General features: G+C 38.8%; 1 protein-coding gene across 2 annotated transcripts in view; it reads left to right on the top strand.

Moving 5' to 3' along the window:
- LOC149816329 (uncharacterized) overlaps nt 1-15,985 on the top strand; it is a 45,274-nt gene extending 29,289 nt beyond the window's left edge. Inside the window, exon 5 of one of the 2 annotated variants that reach the window (XR_016427712.1) lies at nt 15,640-15,985. The gene's annotated coding sequence lies outside the window, so the exon portion shown is untranslated. Of the gene's footprint in view, nt 1-14,552; nt 15,123-15,639 lie in introns of those variants that run through there. The other variant, XR_016427713.1, reaches the window with a different exon arrangement.
- The last annotated feature ends 11,763 nt before the right edge of the window (nt 15,986-27,748 follow it).

The following is a 27,748-nucleotide window of genomic DNA, read 5'->3' as shown; positions in this document are numbered from 1 at the left end:
CCTCAAAAGCAGAGAGAGAGAAGAGGGGAACAAGGACAGCTCAACCACTCCCCGCCAACCAAAACACAGGGAAACGACATGGGCTGGCCCCTGCCGACCCATTCGAACACAAGAAGATGGCAGGGGCTCGACCCCTGCCCACCCAACAAGAAAAGAGAGAGAAAGACAGCGACAGGGCTCGGCTCCTATCGTCGTTCTCAGACTCAGGGAGGTGGTGGTAGGGGCTCAACCCTTTCCAACCTACCGAGAACAAGAAGGGAGGTGGCAGGGGCTCAGCCCCTGCCGACCTGCCTGAACAAGAGGCAGGCGGGGGGTCCTTGCCACCCTGCCAACCAAGGCACAAGGGCCACCCAAGAGCCCTCCCCTGGGATCCCTCTACCAGACAGAGGAGGCGACGCAGGCGACATCCCTGCCGCCTGCCAGAAGGAAAAAGGGGGAGACGACCAAGGGGAGGTGCTCAACACCTCCCTCCCTGACAGACCCAGAACCACCATGATGGTAGCTCTGGTCCACCGACCCGAGAATAGGAGGGTTGAGGGAGACGAAGAAGAGAGGAGACAGCGGGGAGGGATGCTCGGCACCACCCTCCTGGTAGACCCAGAGCCACCCACGATGGTGGCTCTGGTCCACCACCACCAAACGGGAAAAGGAGTGGAGTTTACCTGGGAAGACCACGACGATGGGGGAGTCCATGGACGACACAGGTGAAGGGTTGCCGATGGCGAGGCACTGATGGCCAGATGATCGAGGGTTTATGGTGGTCGCCAACGACTCTAGTCGTTGGTGGCCGCAGAGGAGGGTGATGTGAGACAAAGACAGGAGGCAAAGAGGTGAGAGAGAGAAGGGGCATCGGGGAAGGGGGGTCGTCGACGCTCGGAGGTCGGCGGCGACTCCAATCGTCAACGTCTGCAAGGAAGGTGCCAGAGACGGGAGGCAGAGTAGAGGAGAGAGAAGGGGCGAGGGTTTTGCCCCTTGTCTACCAGCCTACGTCTTTTAAAAGACGCAGGCTCTCGAACATTCGAGAGCTTGGGTCCGGGTCGAACTCGGATCCGAGCCCGACACGACAGACCAAACCTCGACACGTGCCCTGCACGTGTTAGACACGTGTCCGACATGTTTTTTTTATAGGCTTTACATCCTACCTCCCTTAAAAGAATATCGTCCGCGAAATCTCATGTGAAGGTTATCTGCAAAGATCGCAGTCTAAGGGAATTGGTATTGACCAGGATGCACGTGTGTGCGAGCTCCCAAACACATAAGCTTCTAAAGGGATCAGGAGAACACATCATGAGTCCCTGAGAAAGGTTTGAAGCCAACAAAACGGTCAAACAAAATGTATATGTGATTTTATTAATAAACTTTTGTCTTATCAAGAGTTTATATAGAGTCATAAAAAAGGTTTTAGTAGAAGACTATAAGAATGTTTATTCGTTATCTTCTACTTGATTCGACACGGATGAAGTGACACAACAAGACTTTACTCTAGCTTGTTTACGTTCCTTGAACGAGGTCTCTGAATCATTATCAAGATGTTGTTTGTCGCTCTCACTATTTCTAACAAACTCTTTGTCCTAAATAATCACAATTTATTCTCATCTCTCAAGGCCTTACGCGGCCAACTGTCACCTGTTATGACTCACTTAAGGTGTCATACTTTCTCAGAAAAACCCACCCTTCTATCGAAGGTCCAAAACATGATCTTAAATCACTAAGGATCCAATTCTCACATTTGAGTTCAACATATAATCATGCTATAACAAAAAAGCCAAATATATAAATTCACAATTGGCTATCAATATCAATCTCAGAAGATTATCACAGCTCCCCACAACTTTTTATGGTAATCAAAATTTACAAGTTGTACATCAGATAGCCTGGTCTTGGAAATGTATGACCTCATAAGGAATTACCGCCCTAAATGGTATACCTGGTCTTGGACAATACACTTCCTCACAGGAATTTCACCGTCTTTCTGGCTACCCGCTCTTGGATAATGTACTTTCTCATAGAGATTCCTTTGGGAACCCGATCCTCAACAAATGCCATATTCAATGAAAATTATTAAGATACACACATTAACACAAATGACCACTCTCAGGGTCGATAGCCACTAATATAATTAACAAGATCAACGTCGAATCACCTGGTCTGGGAAATGTACGACCTCACAAAGGAATTATCGCCCTAGATGGTATACCTGGTCTTGAACCATACACTTCCTCACAGGAGTTTTCCGTCTTTGCGGCTACCCGCTCTTGGACAATGTACATCCTCACAGAGATCTACCACTCTAGCCGGGTCACCTAATCTTGATCATACACACCCTCGCAGATAATCCTTTGAAGATCAGGTCCTCAACAGATACCATACTCAGTGATACTTGCATCAATACAATCAGTTGCTCAGAACAATTGACCGCTCTCAGGGTCGGTAGCCACCAATATGGGCACAAGCATGTATACCAGCAATATGCATCATATCACTTCACATGACACTCAAAAGACATTCCTCCAATAAGGTTGTATGATCCATAATCATATATTGAACTTTAAACATTTATCGCATGCTTCCAATATTTCTTATCACGTGGCATTTCAATCATATCATACAGAAACATATTACACTACGCATTGTATCATTGCCACAAGAAACATTGCATTCCTCAAATAGGACCTCAAAGCATGCGTAATCAAAGCATGAGTTCTATACACATAGGAACACACATAATATATTATGAATCAACTAAACTTTAACATACGTAACTCTTACGTAGTTTAATAAATTTCACAGGATTCAAGTTATATGTGCAAATATTCTGATCATTGCATCATCATATGCATTCACAATTCTTATCTCAAAGCACATCGCATTCGACTATTCTAGCGTGAAGCTCACACACATATCTTCAAAACATTTTGGTCCAATATTCATGATATTCATCAATCATGTTACACAAGTATGATATATTCACTCGAACAATCATAATGCAACTCTCTGCAACACAACTATGTAGGTGTGATGTGTTATCCACCTAATAAGTCAGAATTAATCATTTGTAGGTGTGACATGTCATTTACCTGCATAAGCATTATAATCATTGAGATCTCCGAGACACCAAAGTCATACGAAATTTCATCGATAGGCTTTTAATTGACAAAAATGTGTACCCAAAACACACAAAAGTCTTAAACTAAGACTATCAGAGTATCTATTCGATGCTTTCTATGTTGTTCTGTCATAGTGAAAAGGATATGGGTTACTGCTTGAGTTGTTCTTGTTGTTGTTGCTAAGGAGGTTGGGGTGTGTCGCCCATTCGCTGGAGGTTATCGAACTATTTCTTGCGACAATTGCGGATAAAGTGGCCCATTTTGCTACAATATAAACAACCACCAGTGTTTCAGGGGCATGGCTGTCTACGATGAACGTGATTGCATCTCAGGCATCTCAGGTTAAACGGTCGTTGTAGCTCATTTTTCTCACCTTGTTTTTGTCTTTTAGCAGGTCGACGCTTATTATCATTACTATCTTCGACCGACTTTTTACCGCGACATTGATTAAGGTGACATTCGTCAGCAGAACGACCCACCTTTCCACAAAAAATACAATCATCGGGGTTTTGAAGGTATATCAGACCCAAAAGAACTCGAGGGCCAACACCTCTCTCTAGATTGGTGCTTTCGCAAACCAACCTATCCACCTTATGATACAGGTTCTGGACCATCGCTTGGAGCTGTTCAACTGCTTCGGTTAATGCGTCTATAGATTTGATCAGTTCATTGAACGATATCTAAGCAGAAACACATTCTTTAATTAAAATAAATGCAAAATAATTTCAGAAAATTAATACTCACAGTGCGATGCAGATACTGGATGATCAAGGATTACCGATTTTCCTGTCGCTCTGATACCAAAAGTTGTAACACCCCAAAATCCTAGACTTGAAACCTTTTATGAAAAGGTTGAAAGCTTTGAAATCAAGTTTGAAACATAGGCTCATCGGAAAATTATGTTTGAAATAGCAAGTCCCTGGACCTTTGGCGCATTACACAACAAATTTCTCTTTTTCAAACTGATTTGCAATTCAAATATATTTATTGAAAAGAGGAAATGAAGTTTTGGTAACACATCACCAAAATATCTTCAGGAGCGTAACGTCAGGGAAAGGGTCTCGCCTTGAACTCATCACGTCATCGTGCCATTGCAAGCGGTCTCAACTTGTCCACCTACCCATAAAATGGGTGAGTTTTGCGAAAAACTAGTAGGGGTGCAAAAGACAAGGAAGAACATAGACTACAGTAAGTAAGATAATTGCTCTACTAAACAGGAGAAACAAAACTAGCAAAGCTATCCATACATGCTGTCGAGTATGGCAAGCAAAACTCCAGTAAAGCAAAGTAGCAACGGACAAAGGTGCTAAACAAGCAAAGTAAGCAACTGTAGCAGTCTGACCAACTTTACAGGTAGGGAGTATCTAGCTCCACCAAACAGTCAAGCATTGTAAGCCAAGTAACAGAATAAGCATTGACAATCATAATCAAGCTTACCATGCATGCAATAACCATTGAATTCTTCAGTCCACCAACAAGTAACTACAGTGATCATAAAGTGCAAGCTATTGCATAATAAGCAGTATATAAGCTGCATGTGATAAGCAATCACACGGCAGAACTACAGAACTACCCCTTATCGGGTAGTGAATGACTAAAATGCCCCTATTGGACGAGTTTACAGAACTACCCCTTATCGGGTAGTGACTGTTAAATATATTTATATATATAGATATATATATATAAATATATGTATTACATATATTTTAACACCCTCCCTCAAACTTTACGGGAAGATACAACGGAAAGCTTGTTGAGAAGAAACATGAAACGAGGAGCAGCAAGAGCTTTGGTGAAGAAGTCCGCCAACTGGTACTCGGATGTGACGTAGGGCAGTGTAATGGTTCATTTTAGGTATTCATCTCGAACATAATGGCAATCCATCTCAATATGTTTAGTACGCTCATGGAAGGTGTGGTTGCTTGCAATATAGATAGCACTCTTGTTATCGCAACACATCTTCGAAGGAGTTGAGATGACGATGCCCATATCACAGAGGAGACTCCTAAGCCACACAAGCTCCATGGTTGTAGTGGCCATTGCACGATATTCCGCTTCAGTTGAGGACAATGATACTTTATGCTGCTTCTTGCATCTCCAAGAAATCATAGTCACCTAAGAAAACACAAAAACCAGTGGTTGAGACTCTATCATTGGGATTTCCTCCCCAATCAGCATCAGTATAGGCAATTAAATCAAGTGATGATGAAGAGGAAAGAAAAACTCCCTTAGTTATGGTGTTCTTAATATATCTGAGAATCCTTAAGACTGCACTCATGTGCACAGTTGTAGGTGCATGTTGAAATTGACTGACGGAATGAACTGCATGAGCTATGTCCGACCGAGTGATGGATAAGTATGTCAGAGACCCAATGAGTTGACACTAGGGAGTAGGATTCTCAAGAAGTGTCCCATCTTCCAGCCTTAGCTTTGCATTGATACTCTCAGGGGTTTCTGTCTTTTTATCATCCGAAATTCCAGACTTGGCACAAATGTCAGCAACAAGTTTCATCTGAGAGAGAATATACCCTCGGGGTGAATATGCAACTTCAATACCTAGAAAATATCTTAAGAAACCAAGGTCAGACATGTCAAAATTTTCTTTTAAAATTTTCTTAATATCATGGATTCCTTGCTCATCACTTCCAGTGATGATCATATCATCAACATATAGTAGTAAAATAACTACAGAGGACCCTCACTTTTCACAAATAACGCAGTGTCAGTATAACATGAACGAAAATTTAAGCTAGTCATTACATTGCTAAATCTGTCATGCCAAGCTTTTGGGGCTTGTTTTAACCCATATAGTGCCTTTTTTAGTTTAAGAACTTTGTTTTCACCAATGGATACTCCTGGTGGAGGATCCATATAGACCTCTTCACTTAGTTCGCCATTAAGAAATGCGTTCTTAACATCCAATTGATAGATAGGCCATTTTTTAATGGATGCAACCGCAATAAGAGTCCTAACACTAGTCATTCTAGCTACGGGAGCAAAGGTTTCCTCATAGTCTATTCCGTACTCTTGAGCATATCCTTTGGCTACCAACCTAGCTTTATAACGTTCTAATGACCCATCACTTTTAGTTTTAATTTTGAAGACCCATCTACATCCAATAGACTTCTTTCCAGTGGGTAATGAAGTTATTTTCCAAGTTTTAGCTTTTTCAAGGGCACTAAGTTCTAGTTTCATGGCTTCAACCCATTGAGGAATGTTTTTGGCTTCATTATAGTGTGATGGTTCATGATAAGAGTGTAATGCAATTAGACATGCCCTATATTTAGGTGTTAGGGATTCATAGGAAACAAACCTATTAGGAGGGTTGGAGATTCGGCTAGATCTCCTTAAAGAGGTTTCTTCTATGTTGGAATTTTGAGAATATTTTTCTAAGGCACTTATGGGAATTTCTCGACCACGCCTAGCATAGGTTTGAATTGACCTATTTTCAACATCATTACTTTCAATTTCATCATTACTAAGAGGAGTATCCTCTAAATCATTGGGAATATCCTCTAGGTGAGGAGTCACATCTTCTTGAGAGAGTAGATCAAATAAGAAAGCATATTCGCTTTCATCAATATCTTTATTTTTCTCAAAGCCGTTTTCATTTTCCAAAAAGGTAACATCTTTGGATACATATAGTTTGTTGCTTTTGGGATCGAAGCACCTAAAACCTTTTTTATTTTCTCTGTATCCTAAGAATACACATTCGATAGCTTTAGGAGATAACTTATCTCTTTTATGTGTAAGGACAAAACACTTACACCCAAAAATTCTTAACCTATTAAAATCGGGTGTTCTTTCAAAAAGTTTTTCATATGGAGATATATTTTGAAGGGTTGAGGATATCATTCTATTTATCAAATAAGTGGAGGTTAAGGCGGCTTCGGCCCAATAGCATTTAGGAATTTCTTTGGAAATGAGAAGAGTCCTGGTGGTTTCCAAAATGTGTCTATGTTTTCTTTCGGCTAGACCGTTTTGTTGGGGAGTCCTAGGACATGACCTTTGATGACAAATTTCATTTATTTCCAAATATTCTTGAAATTCATTTGATAGATATTCTCCACCGGAATCGGATCGAAGAATGAAGATATTAGTTGAAAATTGATTTTTGACAATCATATGAAATTTTTTAAAAAAGTTAAAAACTTCGGATTTTAAGTTGAGAAAATAGATCCACACATATCGAGTGAAATCATCAATGAAAGTAACATAATATGAGTATCCTCCTTTTGATATGACCGGAGAAGGACCCCAAACATCCGAATGAATTAATTCAAAGGGTCTTTTTGACACAAATGTTCTCTTTGGAAAGGGGGTGGATTTCATTTTTCCAAAAATACAACTCTTGCAAACAAAATGTTTCTCATTACAAAATTTCTTTCCAAAGGGAAAGGAGTACATTTTTGAGAAGCTTGGATGTCCAAGTCTTTGATGCCAAGTTTCTATATTTTTATCTTGGACATGATTACAAAAAGAGTTAGTGGGAAGTTTCAAATTGGTCATGTAGTAGAGATCTCCCCTCCTATGGCCTTGCCCAATCCGCTTCCCGGACTGGAGATCCTGTATAAAGCAATCCTTGGTTGAGAAGGAGATTTCACATCCATGATCACATATTTGAGAGACAGATAAAAGATTTAAATTAAGTTGAGGTACTACTCTTACATTTGGCACAAAAAAATCTTTCGAAAAATCTAAGGTTCCAAAACTTTTAACTTGTAAAGAGGTACCATCGGCGGTGGAGACAAAAGAGTTTTTGGAGTTGCTACATACATTGGATAGTCCATTTTCGATAGGGGTCATATGAAAAGATGCTCCAGAATCAAGGATCCAAGAAGGCGTACCTGGAGAAGAAGAAGAGGCAATGGCGGCTCCCGAAGTTGACGGCGATTTGAGTAGAATTTGAAGTGCTTCGGATAGTTGAGCAAGGGAGAATGACTCTTTCCCTTTTATTGGCTCCTCCTTCTTTTGGGGAACTTCTTCAATAGTAGCAACTTTACCTTTTGGAGGCTCATTTATCTTTGGACAATTAGGTCTTATATGACCCGGTTCTTGACAATGATGGCAAATAGCTTTCCTATAATTGCCATTATAGTTATTTTGCCTCCCAAAGTGTGGAGGCTTGTATGCTTTCATATGATTGTCGGGTCTAGACACGACAAGAACTTCATCTCCTCCTTTAATCATGCCAAGACGTGTTTCTTCTTGGCATATTTCGGCTATGGCATCTTCCAATGGAAGTGGTTTTGATCTATGAAGGAGGGAGGACCTAACTTGCTCATATTCGGGTCTAAGCCCATGTAAAAATTGGAAAATTGTTCTTTCTCCATTTGTTCTCTTCTCATTTCAACATCTTCACTTGATACCCATTTGGGTTCAAGAAGGGATAGCTCATCCCATAAAGGTCCAAGAGTGCTATAGTAATCTCTTACACTCATTTCACCTTGCTTAATGGTACGAATTTTTTCTTGAATAAAGAATTGACGAGCAAGGTCTTTTTGGGTATACATACCTTTCATAAAGAACCATGCTTCATTTGCTAGGCGGAATTTAGCAATGTTGGCGCAAATCTTTAGCTCCACGTTGTTCATGAACCATGCAAGAATTTTTGCATGCTTACTTTCCCAATCTTCTACCTTGGATTGGTGATCTTCAATAGCCTTCATGCGAGCACTTCTTTCTAGAGCCTTTTCTTGATCACCATCAATTTTCGTAAGTTGAAGTTGAGGTTCCCTAATGGTTCCCATCACATATCCTCAAAGCTTTTTACCTTTGAGGTTGTTTTCCATGGCGGCGGCCCACATCATGTAGTTAGTACCATTAAGCTTGAAGGAGAGATCAATCTTTTGTTCTCCTTCCATTATATAGTCAAGAATGGAGGACAAACAAAGAGAGAGAGAAAGCTAGACAACTAGCTATATGAATCAAGAGCACAACCAAAGCTCTGATACCATGTAATAAAATATGCGGAAAAGAAATGTATGTCCTACAATGGACACTCACACATAGAAATCAAAGAACAAGTCCAAAAGAGGACATACACAAAAGCCAATAATGGCTAGAAAGCATAAAATCTTATAAATGCACTAAAGGGCTTGAAGAAGCCACCCATTACAAAGGGGGAGACCCCACTTATTTATAGGCAAGAGAGGAGTGAGGGAGAGTTAAAGAAAAGCAAGAGAGAGGGACCATTGGGAGTCCCAACAAGGAGTCGTTGGGCTCCCAACGGTCACAATTGTGACCGTTGGGGGCCCAACGACTCTTTGTTGGGGCCCCCAATGGCTGTGCATTAAATGCACAAAAAGAAAAATAAAAAAAGACAAAAAGAAATGGAAAAAATAGAAAAAGGTAAAAGGAAAAAAATAGAAAAAGAAAAAAGACTAAAATGCCCCTATTGGGCGAGTTTACAGAACTACCCCTTATCGGGTAGTGAATGACAAATATATTTATATATATATATATAAATATATAATACATATATTTTAACAGTCACATCACGCACATCTGTACAATGTGAATAATTTTTATTTGTTCTGATTATTAACTTGCCATTGTGGGTACGCACAAGGCACTAAACGTAGAAACAGTCGAGATCGATTCAGGGGTCTATTATACCATGTATTTTATGATACCTCGAATGACTGAGTCCGGTCCTAAGGGGACGTCCAGTGACCAAGAGAGTAAATCCTCAAAGGCATACGTGGCCCGTAGATGCATCCAAACTTCTGCAGAAGTGGCCTGAAGGCTATCTTTGTAGCATTTCACCTAACTCTGATTACTGGGGAAGCCGAGTCATTTGCCCGAACTAGTCATTAATGGCTTGTCCATCAGAGTTTTGTATCATCCATCCTCTCTCTTGATGAACCATTTCGAACAGGAACGACAGGAGTTTCTTAACCGCCGCCCCATTCTACATGCTCGGGACCATTATGCTCGCTCGAGCATCTTGCTTGTAAAGGCGCATATTCACCATTTAATGAATTATACATGCCAATGCACGTTCGAGGCAACCACACACCTCTCATCCTACTCACCGTAGTACGCAATATACCTGTTTAAAAGTACAACCGCGATGAAACAGGTCAACTCATAATGAGGGTATCAACATCACCATTTTGTGATCTCATACACGTGCCATTGCACGTTCGAGGTAAACACAAACCTCTCATCCTACTCATCACAATATGCAATGTACCTGTTCAAAAGTACAACTACGATTAAAGGGGCATGGATTTCTCAAAAGGAAATCCCTACAACAATGCTTTGCCGATAAGATATGGTGTAACCATTCAAGTTCAAGCTTGTCATGCTCAGGTCCTTTGGACCGTCACGAGCCTCTTGCTTGTTAGGCGAACATCGATATTACATGATTAACATAAAGTGTCAAAACACGCCTCGAGGTTACTACAAACCTCTCATCCTGCTCCTCATAGTCCAAACATATTGTACATGACTAAGAGTACCACTACGAGGAGAGGGGCATGAATTTCTCAGAAGAAATCCATCAACAATAATCTCGCAAAGGAAGGTAAAGCACCAACTATCTTAGCTTGGCTAGAAAACCCAATAACTAGGTTTCACCTTAAAGGTGACGTAACACTGGTCTAGTAATAGCGCAGGTTCCTCAGTAGAACTTTCACATGCACATGCTCTTAAACAAGGTTATCCGAGTTGTATCGAATACAAAAATTGAAGTTGTAAACACTTTCCTCAAATACACTGATTTGGGAGATCCAGCCGCTATTTCACAAAAGGTTTTCAAAATCTGCTTTACAAAACTATACGTTTCGAAAATAGGTTGGTGCCTAAAAGTCATCCTTTTTAAAGAACCATGTGCATAAGTGTGCATCGTGTCTTTTAAGACAAATGAACAAGTTGAAATACGCTCGAAGCTGCACTCAGTGAGTGCAAGCCAACAAAGAGCAAGCCTGTGCACGTTACAATGCAACAGTAAAGTACGATCGATCTGTAAAGTGCAAAACTGTGTGTTGAGCGCAAAACCTCGTAAGCAGTACGAAATCATGCATCGACTAAACAACCATATAAGCAAGCGAATAAATACATAAGGTAGTGCACTAGGTACGTAACCGCACCTTAGCTAAACAACCAAGCAGGTACGTGAATACTCAAAGGAATGCTTGAAATACGAAATTGTACCTCGGCCAATCAAACACACAAGCAAGTGACATACCTAAAGCAGTGCACGAGGTACAAAACCGTACCTCAGCTAACCAATGTACGAACAAATAATACACAAAACAGTACACGATGTGCGAAACCGCACCTTGGCCAAGCCAACACATAAGCAAGTAAATATGCAAGGCTGAAAAAGAGCATCAATAACTTAAACCAATAAGAACAGAAAGGAAAGCCTTGGCGCATAAAGCGCGGGACAACAAAAAGGAAAGTACAACAAGTAAAGGTGGAACAAAAGTCTGGGCACATATAGCGCGACATCAAAGTAAAGATAATTAAGTAAAAAACCATGACGCATAAAGCGCGGGACAGCAGAAAAGTAAAGTGCAGAAAAGTAAAGAGGACATGAATTAAAAGACATGAAATGTAAAGACATTAATTAAAAGCCTAGGCACATATAGCGCGTCGGCAACAAAAAAGGAAAGTGCAAGGAAAGTAAATAGGACAAGGATCGCAAAACCGCGTCCTTGAGTCAAAAGACATACACATATATTTTATATGTATATATATATATCATCGTCCTCATTCATTTTTAATTATCTTTCCTTATGTTAGCATTTATCCGTTCATTGTCCTTTTACGCAAGAATCTTCTACCTTGAGGGGTTGCAGTTCAGCATACGCTTGCGAGCGTAGGTAAGTACGAGCTCGGCCACAGGGCGCGAGCAGGATCCATCATTCAACCTGCGATGCTTAGAATGTTAGCGATAAGCCATTAAAAGAAGAAACACAATAAGCACAAGCCGAGCCCTAACCCATTATCATAAGATCTCAAGGAGGGGCTCGGTTCCTCGCTTGCAGGTAGCGGAGGATTCCTGTCTGCAAGGGTGCCAAAGGCAGGGGTGCCTCACCCCTGCCTGACAAAAAGCAACAGAGGCAGGGAGAAGGGGTTCCCTTCCTGCCAGGATGGAGAAGGCAGGGGAGGGAGCAGAGGCTCCCTACCAAACCTGCCACAACAAGACAGGGGGTGACACCCCCTGTCAGAACACGAATCAGGACAGGGTGGCGCAGCCCCCTACTGGAAACGAGACAGGCAGATGATCGCAAGATCAAGGTAGGGGGTGAAGCCCCCTGCGGGAAAACAAATGAGATGCACGGGGCGAGCCCCCCGCCTGGAAAACCAGAGGCGGCAAAGCTCCCAACCGAAAATTGAGAGACAGGGGTCAGAGCCTCTCACCAGGAAGAGCATGCAGAGGCAGCCCCTTTGCCGGAAACACCAACAGAGGCAGGGACCTCCCATGCCAGACGAGCAGTGATAGGGAGTGGCAAGGGGGTTCCGCTCCTGCCGAGAATGGCAGAAGGGGGTAGGTGCTCGACCCTTGTCGGCTTGCCAGCAAGAAGAACAGGCGGCAGGGAGCTTGGCCCCTGTCGACCCGCCTGAACCACATGGAGGAAGGGGGCCCTGCTCCCTACCTGCCTGACAAGAAGAACACAGAGCCAGGGGATCTGCCCCCTGCCTGCTGGAAAGGAGCAGAGACAGGGGTTGGGCCCCTGTTTGCCCGTCAAAATCAGAAAGAGAGAAGAGGGGAACATGGACTGCTTGACCACTCCCCGCCAACCAAAACACAGGGAGACGGTAGGGGCTAGCCCTTGCCGACCCATTCGAACACAGTGAGATGGCAGGGGCTCGACCCCTACCCACCCAACAAGAAAAGAGAGGGAGACAGCGACAAGGCTCGGCCCCTGTCGCCGTTCTCAGACTCAGGGAGGTGGTGGTAGGGGCTCAACCCTTGCCAACCTACCGAGAACAAGAAGGGAGGTGGCAGGGGCTCAGCCCCTGCCGACTTGCCTGAACAAGAGGCAGGCGGTGGGCCCTTGCCACCCTGCCGACCAAGGCACAAGGGCCACCCAGGAGCCCTCTGCCAGACAGAGGAGGCGACGCAAGCGACATCCCTGCCGCCTGCCAGAAGGAAAAAGGGGGAGACGACCGAGGGGAGGTGCTCAACACCTCCCTCCCTGGCTGACCCAGAACCACCATGATGGTGGCTCTGGTCCACCGACTCGAGAACAGGAGGGTCGAGGGAGACGAAGAAGAGAGGAGATAGCGAGGAGGGTTGCTCGACACCACTCTCCTGGTAGACCCAGAGCCACCCACGATGGTGGCTCTGGTCCACCACCACCAAACGGGAAAAGGGGTGGAGTTTACCTGGGAAGACCACGGTGACAGGGGAGTCCATGGAGGGCACAAACGAAGGCGATGGGCTGTCGATGGCGCGACACTGATGGCCAGATGATCGAGGGTTCACGGAGGTCGCTGGCGGCTCTAGTCGTTGGTAGCCGCAGAGGAGGGGGATGGGAGATGGAGACGGGAGCCATAGAGGAGAGAGAGAAGGGGGGTCGGCGGCGGCTCCAGTCGCCTGCAAGGAAGGGGTCGGAGACGGGAGGCGGAGTAGAGGAGAGAGAAGGGGCAAGGGTTTTGCCCCTCGTCTGCCCAGCCTGCGTCTTTTAAAAGACGCAGGCTCTCGAACATTCGAGAGCCCGGGTCTCGGTTGAACTCGGATCCGAGCCCGACACGGCGGACCAAACCTCGACATGTGCCCCGCACGTGTCTGGCACATTTTTTTTACAGGATTTACAGCATATTATGCAAACACACAAAAAAAAGAGAAAAATGGCTAAGACTTGGCTGAGTAGGAGGTGAGCCCAGGGCGAGCTAGGCATGCTTTCAACAATTAAGGATTCAAGTAATTTTCTTTGGACCCATATCTATTAGTACGTATTATACTCTTGCATAAAATACTTGGCGTCTTGAGTTTTTCTTTTTAAAATCCTTGAGGAGTGTGTAATAAAGTAGTTCTTGCCGCCTTAGGTATTGTTATCTTTATTGTTGATACCATTTGTTCTTTATTGCTTCTTGCGTATGTGCTCATGTTTCAGTTTTCTAGTAATTTACCTTTATTTTAAAATTTATTATTCTATGTGCTTTTTCCTTAATAATTTGGAGTATAGATTTTAATTTGTATATTTGTACATTAACAATTTGAGTTTTCCCTAATATGTTTATGTGCTCATGTTTCAGTTTTCAAGTAATTTACCTTTATTTTAAAATTTATTATTCTATGTGCTTTGTCCTTAATAATTTGGAGTATAGATTTTAATTTGTATATTTGTACATTAACAATTTGAGTTTTCCCTAATATGTTTCTTGTAAATTTAGTATTTAAAAATGCATTCTTTTGTCCTAAAGTTTACAGGAAACTAACCATCCGTACTGTCTCCATGTCCACATCCCTGTCCATCTTGACAGAGTTGCTGATTTTGCCAGTGGAGGTGGGGGCGACAAACTATGGTATGCATGAAAACGGTTTAAGCCTTGCCTTTGCTTTCAGTGAAAGCGGGTGAAAGAATTGGAATCAACTGGTAGATCTTGGGGTGCAAACGGGCTAGACCTACTTGTGGCTAAGCCAATTCTGTTGACTGAACAGGCCTTAACCCCTGGCCTGCCTTTAACCCATGAAGCCTTGAGCTAGTCAGGACCTAAAATAGGTTGGTCCACCACAAGGCATGGCCCTGCATATTAAATGTGTCTAAACTATTAGTCCTGGTCAAAACATGCTAGGTCTGGTCGGAATGCCAGGCTGGCAAGGTCCATTTGCAACCCTACTCCACCCCAGGATCCATTCTTCTTCAGATAGGGAAAGACTGAGAAGTGCCTTTGGATAAGGGTTTGACTAGAGAATTTAAGTGATAACTATGAGTATCCTATTTGATTAGTTTCTAGAAAATAAAAATAATGTAACCCACTTGGTAAGTGGGCCCTATAACTTTCTGCCAAATTCAAATTTACCACCTAGGAAGCTTCGAAGGAGAATTTCTTAACAAAATGCTAGTTTTATATTTGTTTTTTGGAAAAAAGAAAAAAAGAGTGAGTTGGTCGACTTTTCCAATTCTAATTTCTCTTTACCCAAACAACAGAACTGGGGGCCCATTGAGAATTCTCATCTTGCATATCCAAAAATTTGAGCTGGCCATTTTTTCTTCCTAGTAGCATCTTCCTCTTAGCATATTGAATGATGTCACCATTGCTGTTGATATTTTAAGTGATAGTGCCCTAATGTGGGTCAGAAATGTTGCCCCGACCTGCTCACAGACTGTAACTTCTCTGATGAGGGCCATGTATCTGCCCCCTAGGGTGATGAATGGGCAGTAGTGCCATCATATACAGTATTTCAGTGGAGACTGCTCATTGGGTGCATCCCTGGTAATTTCAATTCCCGTCTGCAAGTATGAGATATGGGAATTGGGGCAAAGATGTAGAAGAATGAGATAGGTGAATTTTTGGATCTGGGTATAAGGTGGAATTAGCTCTACAACGCTGATATTTTTGTTTGCAGGCCAGAGAAACTGACAAGGCATTGGTTTGGTACCACACCACTTCGTTTTCATCTCACAATGCTCTTTCACAGGAATGTGATTGATGAAACTGTGTTAGATCTGGCCTGTTTGATAGATCTACCAAGGTGTGCATCGCGGGCATTCTACCTTGGTATATGCCATTATGGCTGGCCTTGTTGGTCTTGAGTTTCAAGTGGGTGGTAGGATTCTTAGACCTTGCCATGCTTGATAGGAAGTCAATAAATTCGTGGATTATCATATTTCCTGTATCTCTAGAAAAGTTCAGTAAGTTCATTCTGATCCAAATGTCCTTGTTAAATAATAATAAAAGCTTTGGACTGGTTTACTTAGTTACATGACCAGATAGCCTAGGTGTTAGGCCTGATCGGGTTCCTTCTGCTTGCTGACAAGCTTGGCTCGTTTAAAATGTACCCCGAGCTCGGTTTGAACGAGGCAGTCTTTGGTAGATTTGAAGACGAGAATAATGAGACCATGCTGCTTTCACCTGGGTTTGATGCATTGTTGACCAATGGAAAGCACTACAGTTGACTTGAACATGGGACCATGGTTTGGCACTTGGACTCGACCTAAGGCCTGATGCTTTTGTTGACCAAGGTCAAGGTCTGGGTTTATGACCTGACGTGTAGGCTTCCAGTGACTAAAGTACGTTCATGTGCTAGTCAACAATCTAATGTGCAAATTAGACCCAAAGCTACGTTTGCTAAAATCAACGAACTCTGGTCATTTGAAAGACTTGATCAGCGACAATGGTCTTGCAGTCAAGGACTCGATGTAGCTCAGGCTTGACTTGGGCAAGCAACCACTTAATTAAATGGTTGGGACGTCCTTACGATTATAAAAGCACTTGCTGGGCCTTGTTAGATTCATCAAGACCACGAAGGTTCCTTGTTCTTCAAGTTTGAAAGGTCTGTTAATCCTTCTTAAATTGTCAAACTCTATAACCAGCAAGATGGAGAACTCACATGTGCCCACTGGCATGATGCATCCAATTGTCTAGGGTTGCACCAACCTCCACAGACAAGATTCATATAGTTAACCATAAGATGCATACACAGCCGGGTGCGTGATCATAGGTACGTTGGGCTAAGACCAGCGTGGTCAGGTCTCTGATCCCAAGTGTGGTTTCTTATTCTAATAAATTTAAAAAAATATTGATGATTGCCATAATAGTACAGTTTATCGTATTAGTTTAGTTTTTTAGAGTTAAGCTTGGTTAGTTACTATGGCACGTCTCCAAGATATGGAGCAGTGTGACAAATATCGTGAGATTTATGAAAATCTTGCGATAATATCGTGAGAAATTGCCTGAAAGTTTAAAACGGCAATTTCTTGTGAGATTTTCAAAATATTGTGAGATTTAAGAAAAAAACATAAATACCGTGATTTAAACATGGCTATTTATTGCAAAAAAATCCTATATTTTTTATTATTAAATAATGTTTATTAATATTTTTTATAAAAAATGTTTTATATATTTTTTAATTAATTTTTTAATTGCCAAGATTTTGCTGAAAAAAATGCTAGATTTATGGAATTTTTTCAATTTCTTGTGAGTTTTTGAAAAATGAGAAATTGCCGATAAAAACTTTTGTCACTATGATATGGAGTACCATCTGACTTGCAACACCAGTTCTGCAAGTGAATTGAAAATTTTCTTAAAAAACAAGGCATGAGTCATGGATTTTTTTGAAAATTTAATAAATAAACTATATTTTACTTGTTAACATTTAAAATATATTTTTTATAAATTATTATTAAGTATTAACCATTCAATAAATGGTATCCGTACATGTCCATCTCTGGGTCAATGCTTTTGTCTCATGGGTACGCAGACAAAATGTGGCGTGTACCCGTGACAGGTTAGGATGTAAACAGTTTGGATTCTGGTCAGATATTAAACAGAATTTGAGTTTGTTTAGCCAATTTTGGTAAGCCAAATCAGATCCGAATGCTAGTTGGACTCGGATTCAGTCATAACATTCTTGCATCCAAATCTTAATCTGACTTAAAATCCAACAATATCCAATCGATTATATTATTGTTTGGATCTATTAGACTGTGTTTGGGAGGAGACATTTGGAGGGATTCAAAGGGAGTTGAGGGTGCGAGATACAAATACTAGAATCCAATGGAGGTGTATTTGACGGAAAATATTAACTTCAATGATTGTTTGGAAATACCAGTAATTCCTTATGGGATTTGGCTTGCAACTCCCCCTGATTCCTTGTTCTTGTTTGGAGAACAAATTCTTTGTAATATGGATTTGGAGTATGACTTACAATTTGTATCCAAAATAAAGTGACAGATTTGGATATCAAAGGTTTGACCAAACAGATCCATTTGCACCCGTACAAATACAAATACGGATGTAAATGGTTCAGGTTTGGTTCCAACATTCTTACATCTAAATCTAAGTCTGACTTAGAGTTCAACAAGACCTGACCAAATCATATACAAATGTACATCTGGTATTGCCCAGGTCAGATATGGATGTGCATTATAGGTCTTATGATTGAGCCTGGATCAGAATCCAATTCCAGTCTAACATGAGCCCATGTTTGACTATTATGTCGGATTTGCTTCTGATATGAGTTCCATTTATGAATATTATGTTGGATTTGGTTTAACTAGATCCAAACAAAATATAAATTGTTGGATATACTTCTGGTCCAAGTCCCATATGCAACTATTATTACTATTATGTTGATTTGGTTTACCTAGATCTAGACTACATATAAAATATTGGATTTGGTTTTGATTTGAGTCTCATGCGCAACTATTATGTTGGATTTGGTTTACCTAGATCCAGACCAAATATAAACTGTTGGATTTGGTTTTTGGAAACTCATGTCCGACTTATGTTGATTTGGTTTGCCTATATCCAAACCAAATACACACCGAGGGAGAGAGTTGCTTAGATGCAAAACAAATATACACCTAGAGAGAGAGAGAGAGAGAGAGAGAGAGGATAAGGATAGACTCTACCCACCGGAATCCTTTCGCAATGAGTTGCAAATACATCCTCAATTGTGAAGGAGTTGAAAGGGGGAAAGCATGGATTTGAAGCCTCTTGAATACGTGCCTACATTAACGATTCTCTGACCTCCCTCCCAAACAATCTTCATCTTCACTGTGATTTGAAGGATGGCTATAACCACCTCCGATGCCCTCCTGTTTCCGGACAACAACCTCCCAAACACAACCTTAGTTAATTACACTAATGGGATCCGAGTTTGATATATGCATTCAAATCTAATTATCTTAGATCCGACAATTGATCTTACCCAGTCTGGCTCTTTTTATCCTAGTTTGAGCTCTTGGAGACCTCGCGGTTAAGATATTTCGACTGCCTCGTCGACCTCCATAATAATAAAAAAAAAACACTTATTCGGCTATGAATTTCTCATAGTATTAAAAAAAAAATTGTTGAGGTTTTATTAAAAATTGTTGAGGTTTTATTGTAGTTTACTTTGTAAATAATAAAAAAAGTAAACTACAATAAAATAACTTATGATAAAACCATGTGTAGAAATTTGATAATAATTCGTACAAAGGTGACTTTTATATTTAAAAAATAATGCAGTTTTGTTGTGTTGTTATGAAAATGATAATATCATGGAATATTAAATGTTTAGATGTCTCCTGAAATATTATTTCCTTTTTATTTTTGTTAAAAAAATGGCGCAATATTCGTTACTATGGTGGTTGCATGAGAAAGCCATATCCTATGGAATACTTGACTTCTTAACCAAGGGCTATCGCCCCAGGTTGGGTTTTTTTTTAAGGTCATTTATTTGAGATAAACAAAATTTAATGGTTTGCTCAGCATGGACCGAGCAGCAAGCTGACCTTTATACTATCTGGTTCAAACAACCACCGTAACCCGATCCAATTATCCACCTCAGATTTGATCCAGACTCTCTCTCTCTCTCTCTCTCAGGTTTCAAAATTGAAAATCTATACAAGATGCCACTATTTCATCATACTGGTTCACACAAGGGCTAACCAAAATCTGACTAAATGGATCTAGACCCGTTCCGTGCACATCCAAACCCATAACGTTCGGTAGAAATTATTCGTAAAAAAAGAAATAGGCGATCCACTTTTCTTGACAGTAAGATCATGAGATATTTTGACTTAGTTAAATGGATTTGTTTGCAACAATGCATGATATTCTTTTAGCATCTCTAATATCAAGTTCTACAGTAGGAGGTCTATGAGTGGCATTACTTAATAATCCAATTTATTCTACCTTTTCCTCGGAATTGATTCTTTTTGGCATATCTTTGTTTTTTATCTTTATTCAAACTGTTATTGTGTAGCTGCTACAATATTTTTATTTATGTGGGAGTTGGCCATAAGATGTCTATGAATAGTTAAAAACATTACAATTATTCTCATTTTTGGATCGTAGAACTTGAGTGCACTTTGGTAGTTTGTGCAAATAAAATGACTGTACGGTATTGGGAATGACACGTTTTACGAAATACCTTAAAATGTCTGAAATCCACCTCATATCCAAATTCATAAATGCTCGGCCTTTTTAGGACCTTTTATCCTTTGCACGAGTAGGTTGACCCGATCTCGCAACTTCTCACAAAAGAGTACATTCACACGATGATTTTGTGGACCTCATGAAGTTCGCTAACCAAATTTGTGAACTTCTTGTAACTGAAATCTGGGTACCTTTGCAAATACCGTACAAAGTTTGCATATATATACGACATTCGCGAGCTACCGTGCGTATGTTCTTTAAGTAACTGATCCTCAAGTATGTGCGCAAATGTGCGGCATATTAATGTTTGTGAGTGTCCTCGACCTTCACATTCTGATCGATCTTCACAAAGAAGGTACTACCTTCGCATATATAGTACGACATTCGCGAGCTGCCTTGTAAATCTCCTTTAAGTAAATGATCCTCAAGAAGGTTCGCAAATGTGTGGCGACATTCGCATATAATTTTTGTAAATGTCCTTGACCTTCGCATTTTGTTGTTGTGAATTTGCTTTATATATGTGAAAGTGGTGACCATCTGCAGGGCTTTCGAACATTGACAAATTTGAGGAATGACTTGCCTGTAAATTTTTTTAGTTTTTGCAAATGTTTGTATGCACATTAAATGTGATGATTGTCAAATATAAAAGCGATGGTTCACGTTCCAGGGTTATTTTTGCATAAACTAAGGTTTTTTGTGGTTCCCAACGTTCTTCTCCACACAAAATTTTTTGGCACTTCATCAATGGTGACACTTCATCAGCGACTTTTTTAGAATCATCGACGACGAGTTTTTTCGGTAAGCACATCTTTAATGGTTGAATCAATTAGTTTTTGAAACGTCATATCATTTAATAACTAAAACATTGACATAAGTTCATTATTTTGTAAAAGAATTGTATGGTTTTCAAGTTATCTTTACATGTTCAATGACATTATTCTATTTTTTTTGTTTAAATCATTTGCCAATGAGTATTCGTTTGTTGTTTTCTTTCCTTAATGATTGATATGCCTCTATCTTCGAATTTGGTTGTTTGTCTGTTGCATATCTTCTATTATAAACATGAATGGGGAACACTTGCATCATTTTTTAGTGTTTTTGCATTTTCAATAGCCTATTTTATTTATTTTTTGTAATATTTTTTCAATGGCCTATTCCCTGTCTCTGTTGCCTACCTGTTTACCTTTATTTCTGATTTTATTATTATAGAAAATTGTAAACTTATTTATTACAAAATGATGATTGAACAGATTGTCTTGGAGGGGCTCACACCCATACCACGTGCTACTGTTGAAACACAACAGAAAAAGCCAAAGAAGAAAAATTACACACTGGGTGATACTTCCTACTATGAAGTAGGCTTGACAAGTTGGTATAGAGGGACCCTGTTCTATGGCAAAAAATGTGGGTGTTCGATAATTTCCACAAAAAATGCAGCCTCAGCCAGCTGAGACCCAGAAACCTGCGCTTAAACAAACAACTAACAACTTCAATATGACCCAAATCTAAGGTCGAAGCTGAAAAAATGGTTGAGAAGTTTGTGACCACATTCATGTCTCTCATTCTGAAAGAATCTAAGGAGAAGGAGAGGGAGGGAAAGTCATGTGTGTCGTCGGTGATAAAGAAGTTCGAGTCATTAATTAAGTTTGAGGTTGTTGCTAACCTCAATGTCCAGCTAGAAAAAGCTAGAGACATGGCCACCTGCAGTGGCAATGGCGAGATAGAGTTGGAGAGTTTTAGCAATAGAGGAGAAATAACTTGTATAAGGGTAGAGGAGGTACCTCAGCAAGGGAATGATGCATAGCCTGAGGTTGAAGTGATGGTAGAGAATAGAGAAGTTGGAGATGCTGAGGTGGAGATTCATGTCGACCCTCATGAAGTGGAGGAGAGTGAAGGTCCTTTGGTTGGATCGGATGTTCAATAAAAGGTTGAGGTTAAGATGAAGAGTGCACAAGAGGATCCTGAGGAGGATCATTTGGAGGGATTAGAGAAGGATTTTCAAGAGTCTAAGGTAGAGGTCCTAGATAATAAGGTGGTAGATCAACCCTTAGAGGAGTAAGTGCATACTTCGAGAAAGAGGTTACAACAACAAATAAGGTTCGGTGCTAGTTGACAAATATTTTTTTCATTTATTATTTTGTATATACATGTTTGTAAGATATTTGCAATCATTGTAAATTTTATATTTAATCAATGATTAAAATATTATATATATATATATATATATATATATGTTTAAAACATGTTTTTAAAACAACTAGTTTAAACATATACATTATATATATATATATATATATGTGTGTGTGTGTGTGTGTGTGTGTGTGTGTGTGTGTGTATGTGTGTGTATGTGTGAAGCATATTTTAGGATAACTAGTTTGATTATTGCAGTTCAATGTTAAAAATACTACATATATGTGTGTGTCTTAAGCTTGTTTGTAAGATAACTATATTGAGTAGTGCAATTCATTGATTAAATTATCATGTGTGTGTATATATATATATATATTGGTATAACTAGTTTGAATAAATATATTCATTAAATTATCATGTATATGTGTGTGCACGAGTGTTTGTTTAAAGCATGTTTTAAGGATAACTAGTTTGAATATATAATCATTAAATTATATATATATATATATATATATATATATATATATATATATATATATATGTGTGTGTGTGTGTGTGTGTGTGTGTGTGTTAAACATGTTTTTAGGATAACTAGTTTGATTCTTGTAATTGATTGATTAGTTTGTCATGTATGTGTGAAGCATGTTTTTAGGATAACTAGATTGATTGTAGAAATTCAATGTTTAAAATATTATATATTTTTTTGTGTGTAAGTATGTTTGTAAGACAAGTTCTTTAAATACTGTAATTCAATTATTATTTTGTCATATATGTGTGTTATTTGAAGTTGAGTCTTATATGCAATATTTAAATTATGATATTTGACCAGCAAAATTAATAGTGATTGCACTGGTTCTAAACATACGGGTGCTTCTTAACAGTAACAGAGGAAGTGAATGACTAGCTAAATTGGATGCATCTTAAAAAAATCTTGAAAGTGACATCATGAAACATCAATCACAATTTCTTAGAGTCTGTCGTGCAGTTCTGTAATTCGGCAACCAACACATTCTATTTCAGAGATATTGAGATGGCCATCATATTGAAAGACATGACACAAATCAACAAATTTAATTGTCATGAAAAGCCAGTGAGTGCACAACGGTGAAAAGATTTTAAGCATATGTATGATATTTATTTGGGAGCAAAGAATGATGTGTTCGAAGGTGAAAGGCTAAAGTTATCATGGCTAATGAACCACTATGACCCCAACAATGTAAGGAGAATGAAGATAAAGCTACCGTATGTTGGAGAGAAGAACGTTGTTAGGGCGGACAAGGAGGTGAGAGCATTCTTGCTCTACTTATTTGACATATATATTTTTATCGACATTGGCAGAAAGTCGATTTGTAAATCATAAATGTAATTGTTGCTAGACATAGATCATGTCAATGAATACGCATGGGGAACAACCTCACTTGCACAACTATATGCAAGTTTGAGTAACATGTGCGGTAGAAGAAAAAACATCGTCAACATGTTGGTGGTGTTAGAAGTATTTGTCCATTAATTATACCTTAACTTTTAATTTATATTCAAACATAATTTAACATTGTTGATGTACTATATTGTATATTAATTTGTATTGATCATTGTAAGTTTGGATATAGTAGCATATATCCATTGGAAGACTCCTGAGACGTGACTGTCCCTGAATTTTTATGTGTTACAATATGGAGTCAATCACGCAACGAAGAGTAGGAGAATGATTGAAGAGGGTTGGGTCCTCAGATGAAAATGGTGCTTTGCACTGCAAAGTTGTGCGAGTTGATCAGGGCAATATAAGTATGCATGAAAAATAATTTCTTGCATTATCAATAATATGATATAAGACTAACCATGAATGAAACTTCGTTTTTTAGGTAATGTAGTGCCCGTACAAAGATGCAGAGGAGGAGGAGAAATATGTGATTGTGTAAGCCATGGACATCGCAAAGAGGAATATTTGGTTGCACAACAAGAATGAAGTTGAGCGTCAAATGACCAGCTGAGTGATCTAGCAATTTGGGCTTGTTCAACAACCAACTTGCCACCCTCATGCAATTAGCAAAGAAGTCTCTTTTTGTGCAAAAGATTGGACCAAGGATTACCTTACGATGTTTGAAACTAAACTTGAAGACTGCCATAATGATGATAAGGACATTGGCTTGTCATCCATGATACCTACCTTTAAAGACGTAGACACAGCTGCTGGTAACCTGGATTTTGTAAGCAATCACTCTGCAAAGAGGGGCATTGCGGAGGAGGAGAAAGTTACGACGTAGAGTCTAAAGTACAAAAGGACTACCAGTGGAACAAATGCAAAGTTGGCTCTTTCAAGAGCTGAAAACCTTTTGCTTCAAGCAAATGAGTCCATTATACAGTCTCAAGAACTTGATCGCTAATAAAGATCAAGTTATCGAGGAGCTAAGAATGCGCCTAATGCATCCACAACGACTTATGTTTTCAGTTAACATTGTTTTGTCAATCATTTTAATTTAGTAAATAATGTTTTTTAAATAATTAGAATTGAGTTTTGTTACTTTTGTAAATCATTATAATGATTATAACTAAGTCAATGTATATTTCTAAATTTCAATACTTTTGTATTTGCATACCTATTTTTGTAAATGTATACTTTTATAAATTTGAATGGATAGACAACTTGTGTGAAGTTATAATGTTTAAATTTAAATATCATTTATAAATGTATATGATTTATGTGAATGTTTAAATTTAATGTATATACAATAGGTAAATTTCTGATTCTATGAATTTTTGAATGTATATGGTTTGAATATACAAGTGATTTTCTAAATGTTATATATACAGTGACTTATGCACTATATTGTGAGGATAGAGAGGTCCACACAGTGATGCAAATGTATTCTATTATTTATGAAATGGAGGCCATTCACACACTGTGATGCGAGGATAGGGAGGTCCACATAATGTTTATGCGAATGTACTTTTGTGAACTAGAGGACATTCATACTGAGAGTGTACTCAATTATTTATGAAATTGAGAACATTCACACATTTTGATAAAAGGATGAGGAAGTCCGTATGATATTTATGCGAATGTACTTCATTATTTGCGAACTGAAGGACATTCACACACAATGATGCAATTGTACTCCATTATTTACGAAATTGAAGACATTCACATATTTGTGATGTGAGGATAGGGAGGTCAACATGATGTTTATGTGAATGCACTTCATTATTTACTGAAGTCATTTTTCAACTTAAGTTATTGTTTACTAGAGTGAGATCTGCAAGCATCTTACGTGTGAAGGTTATCAGGTTCACACCCGCTGCTTGTGAATGTACATCTCACTGTCGTGTGTGAATGTTGTTACTTTTGCATAAAGTTTATATTAATATAATCCATTATTTATGAACTTGAAGGCATTCACATAATGTATATGCAAATGTACTTTATTATTTGCGAAGTTAAGGACATTCACACATTATGCCACGAGGATAGAGAAGTATGCATAATGTTTATGCAAATATACTCTATTATTTGCAAACTTGAGGACATTCACACAGTGTTATGCGAGGATAAAGAGGTATTCATGTACTCCATTATTTGTGAACTTGAGTACATTAACATAATGTTTATGCGGATATACTCTATTATTTATGGACTTGATAAATTTGCATAATGTATATGCAAATGTACTCTATTATTTGTGAACGTTGTTATTGTACTTAAGTTCTTATCAATACATGCAGATTATAATATATATTTGTAAATTTTCTCTTAAATATGTGAATTTTTTATGTTTGCTGAATACAACCTTATTATTATTGATAATTTATAGAATATCCAAAATTTACAAAACATCCAAATTTTACGGAATATCCAACCTGAATTGAAATTAAACAACCAAAGTTTATAAAACATCCAAAATTTATAAAACATCAAAGATTTAAAAAACATCAAACTTGAACTGAAGTTAAACATCTAAAATTTATAAAACATCGAACATTTAAAGAGCATCCAACCCTAATTGAAGTTAAACATCCAAAATTTTTATAATATTCAAAATTTTATCAAATTTGCATCCAATGTGTCAAATCTATATCCAAAAAATAAAATGAAATATTATTAATGAATCATTATATTTTGTAATTCTGTCAAATTTACAATAGTAATCAATAATGACAACCAAGAATTCTCCACAACTCAGCTTCTTGAGCAAGGTTATTCGGCACCTCAACGTCTAGTGTCTCCTCTTCTTTTTGCTTGGCCTTTAGACCTTTTATTTTTGTTGCAGTCATTTTTTTTTCTTTGCCTCCTCCTCAGCCTTCTTTTGGGCAACCCCATTTTCTTCTTTCTGTTTTCTCATTTGTTTATAGAATTTGACCATAAGCTTTTCGTAGTTTATTGTATCATTCTGAAAAAAAGTTATTAGCAAACAATTAATTATAAATTGCATCCCAAAACATATAAAAATAGGATATATAAATACGTACTTGCATAAAATTAATTTTTGTGTTTCTACCCAAGTATTGCATGTATAATAGGACAAATATACCACAATCAAACATGTAACAATCATATACTAAGTAAAAAATATGTACAAGTATAAATTGAGTTAACAAACATATGCAAACTAAATATCCACTTTCTTGTTAAGAAATATCATCTATAGGATATGTCATCCAATTAGTGTAAGCGTCGTAGCCAAACTACTCCGCAAAAAAGCTAATTTGCAACAAAACATTAGACCTATGAGAAAAATAAGGATAATGTTGAATTGGTAATGGTATTGTACTAAATGTTTGATGTTATTATCTGCATGAGTAGTTGAGCCAATGGAGTTGTACAACTTGAACTCCCCCGCATTCATTTTTATTTCTTAAAGAATTGAGTGTTAGTTTTCCTAGTTCAAAGGAATTAAGATTTGCAATATAAATCAAGTTGAAGACATAAGCACATAGAATTTTTGATGTGTTGTAAACGTAAATGTTAGTATGCAAAGTTGTGCAATGAATACCTTGTCACATTCTTCAAAAGGATACGACAATTTGTAACTCTCTAAGAAAGAACGAACCCCATTTCGTATCACTCTTACTTCGACCATTTGTTGTGAATAATTAATTTCTATTAGTCAATAGCAAAACATGAGAACTATTGCTTTATGTACTCATCGAAAAATAAGAGATAAGGTAAGTGTTTTTTGGCAGTTTCATTTGATATTGTTGGAGTCTTTTTATGAATCTATGTAGATGCTATATAGATTTATAGTATGTGATATATTTATGTTAGATTCATACGAGTCTGCATGAAAACATAATAAATAAAGAAATAAACATGCAAATCTAACACTTACGTTACTGCTCAACAAAGTTTTCATGTACAAATCATGCTTATTTGACTCTTCTTTTTGTTGTCCATCTTTCTGGTTCTCACCAACCTATTTTTATAATTAATTGAAAATGAATATAAACATGTGTATGTCAGCACCACT

This window comes from Nuphar pumila, chromosome 14 (genome assembly GCF_984573655.1).
Source record: "Nuphar pumila chromosome 14, dmNupPumi1.hap1.1, whole genome shotgun sequence".
NCBI classification, from domain to species: domain Eukaryota; kingdom Viridiplantae; phylum Streptophyta; class Magnoliopsida; order Nymphaeales; family Nymphaeaceae; genus Nuphar; species Nuphar pumila.
Note: the sequence above shows the minus strand (reverse complement) of the source record. Positions and strands in the feature narration are given on the sequence as shown.